The sequence below is a fragment of the Triticum urartu genome, chromosome 1 (assembly GCF_003073215.2).
Source record: "Triticum urartu cultivar G1812 chromosome 1, Tu2.1, whole genome shotgun sequence".
NCBI lineage: Eukaryota > Viridiplantae > Streptophyta > Magnoliopsida > Poales > Poaceae > Triticum > Triticum urartu.
This window is the reverse complement of record NC_053022.1, coordinates 208,740,247-208,743,647: the sequence shown is the minus strand read 5'-3', so window position 1 is coordinate 208,743,647 and position 3,401 is coordinate 208,740,247.

Sequence of the window (3,401 nt, the reverse complement as noted above, 5' to 3'; positions counted from 1 at the left end):
TCCCTGTGCTTGATGCGCAAGAACTCCTCTTCCTCCCCTTTGAACAGTTCGACCAGTATTTTGGCCAGGGCGGAAGGGGTGTCTGGACCTTTCCTGCCGCAGCGGGAGGCGTCATCTTCCCCGTTGTAGTGCAACATGGGAAGTCCTCTGTATTGGAGTGGCTGGACCCCCCGCACTATGGAGGACGCCATTACTTCGACTATCATGTATCCCGACTGGGCGAGCGTCCTTATCTTGCTCAGGAGTTGGCGAACCTCCGCACTATCTTCTTCCTCGAGGCTCCGAGGGCGCCAGCTATGGTGTTTCTTTAAAGGAGCACTTGTGAACTCAGGAAGACCCCTCCAAACTGGGTCTAGAAGTACGACGTCCTCGATGTAGAACCACTCAGAAGTCCACTCTTCAGAAGCTTTCTTCAGTGTACCGGATAGGTATCCGATCTCGGCAATGCGCCATATTTTGGCTCCGCCCACTTTAAATATTGATCCCTCGTGGTTACATGGGACAAGGCAGAATAACCTTCTCCACAGTTCAAAATGGGCCTCACAACCCAGGAATAGTTCGCATCAAGCGACGTAACCCGCAATGTGCAGGATGGAGGCTAGAGTAAAGTTGTGTAGCTGGAGGCCATATTATTCCAGAAGCCCTCGGAGGAATGGACACTACAAAAAAAGACACATCCGTGACATTTTGGGCCGAACAAAATTTTTTTGCTATCATACATATGACACTTCTATGATGATAATTGTGACAAAACCCGGTATCATCATAGATGTGTGGGCTCCTACTTCTATGACAAAAAATCATGACAGAAAATGGGCTTCTCGTCCTGGGCGGGCCAGAGACGCAGCGGCATGACATTCTTTGGGCCGTCCATGACGGAAAAACCGTGCTAGAAGCGAGGGGGAGGAAAATTTCGGGGAGTTCCCGGTTACGGTGGGAGGTCGGGGGCCGAGCGATGCGCGTTTCTCTCGTACACATACGCGCGTGTGTGCGAGGCGTTGGCTCTAACTGAACCCGAGCGAGGCGTTGGGCTCTAACTGAACCCGAGTGATTGCACTACAGGCTACGCGTTACTAAACCCGAGCGATCGATCGATGGCTGTTAACTGAACCCGATCGAGCGATTCCTTTGCTACTGCTGCTAACTGAAGCCAATCGATTAGATGAATAGTGAGCCTTGCGGGGGGTTGGATGAACAGTGAGCGGTGGTGTTGCCTCTGGATGAACAGGACCCCGTGGTGTGGTGGAGGGCTGGATGAACAATAGACGATGGAGGGGTGCCCGTGGAGGGGTGGTTGAACAGGACCACGTGGTGTGGAGGGCTGGATGAACAGTAGACGGTGGAGGGGTGCCCGTGGAGGGGTGGTTGAACAGTAGCTGGTGGAGTAGTGCGCGGTGGAGGCTGGATGAATAGGAGCCCGTGGAGGCTGGAGGAGGTCAACGGTAGCCCGTGGAGGCTGGAGGAGGTCGACGGTGGAGATGAATAGTATCCCGTGGAGTCCCGTTTTGCGGTACGCCACACCCCTCCCAATGAACAGGACCCCCGTTTCGACCGTAGTGCTCCAACACAAGTAGGTTTCGTCCGTTTTTTGGTACGCTACACCCCTCCCGATCAACAGGACCCCGTTTTGACCGTAGGAGGTCCGTTTCGTCCGTTTTGCGGTACGCCACACCCCTCCCGATCAACAGGGCCCCCGTTTCGACCGTAGGAGGTCTGTTTCCTCCGTTTTGCGGTATGCTAGACCCCTCCCGATCAACAGGACCCCGTTTTGAACGTAGAAGGTCCGTTTCCTCCATTGTGCAGTACGCTAGGCCTCGTTTCCATTGCCTGTTCCATCCAAGCCCTCCCGATGAACACGACCACGCATTCCGTTCTGACGCAGCCGGTTGGCTCCCACGCGTTCCGTTGCCTCCCGATGAACACGACGCATTCTGTTGCCTCCCCACGAACACGACGCATTCCGTTGCCTCCCCATGAACATGACGACGACACTGTTTCTCCATTCCGACCCAGCCATGTACACAATCCCTGGCCGTACGTATGCGCGATTAGGCGTTCGAGACCCTGCCCATATGTACACATACGTGGCCATATTTTCTTTCTTGCACCCTAGCCGTTGTATGTACGTGTACATGCTACGTGTGCGCCTCTACTACGACACGTACGCGCCTCTACTACGACACGTGCACGCCTCTACATCCACCAGTATATATGTACGTACACATTCGCTACCAGAATGACAACGCTACATACGCTTCGACCAGGTGGGTCCCGACTGTCAGGCACTTCCTTGCCTATGAAGATGTAGCTGGTGGGTCCCAGTAGTCAGGGGCGAATCATTTTTTACCCGAACGCACTTCCTTGCGTGCGAAGATGTAGCTGGTGGGTCCCAGCAATCATGGGGAAACATTTTTTCACGAAATACAATGGCCTGTCCGGTGGGCCCCAGCTGTCAGGTGGAGGAATCATTATTTTCCATGTAATAAGGAGGCACTTCCTTGCTGCAGCCGTGGACCCAGCTGCCAGCCTCTCCACGTACAGTCCACGTCCGATGGAAGTCGTTCCTTGACCACGTTGACCATGCCGCGCCAAGAGCACCAGGGCGGTGGACGACAGCGAGGCCTAGGAAGGGGACGATGGGGAGCCGGGGAAGACGCAGCAGCGGAAGCCCGCGCGGAGAGGAGTACGAGGGTTCACTGGTTCGGCTGCGGTGTGAGGCTGCCATCGCCGCAGGGCCTGGCCAGCGGTGGGAATAGTAGGGGCGGTGAGGCCTCCGCAGCGGCACAGCCGGCCACGAGAGGCAGGAGCATGCGGCACGACCGGCGCTGCTTTGGGCGGCTGGAGCAAGAAGACCAGAGGTTGAAGAAGCACTACGGCCGTTGCATGGACATCGTACGGTCACTGGAGCTAGAATTGTTCATATTGACTAAAGTTGACAAAGGCCCCCATCCCAGTCAACTTAGTAGGCCCACAAGTCAGCCTCCCACCATGGTGGGTCCTAGCTAGCAGGGGGAGTATTCATTTTTTTGTGCGTAATAAGGAGGCACTTCCGGTGGGTCCGAGCTGACAGCGGGGGGAACGTTTTTTTCGTGAAAGACGTTGGCCCGTCCGGTGGGTCCCAGCAGTCAGGGGGAAACATTTTTTCGTGAAATAAGGTGGCCCGTTGGGTGGGTCCCTGCTGTCAGGTGGAGGAATAATTATTTTTCACTCAATAAGGAGGCACTTCCTTGCGGCCTCCTGGACCCAGCTGTCAGCCTCTCCACGTACAGTACTCTTCTGATGGAAGTCGGTCGTTGACCACGTTGACCACGCCGTGCCGAGAGCACTAGGGCGGTGGTCTGGACGACGGCGAGGCCTGGGAAGGGGACGACGTGGAGCCGGGGAAGACACGGCAGCGGAAG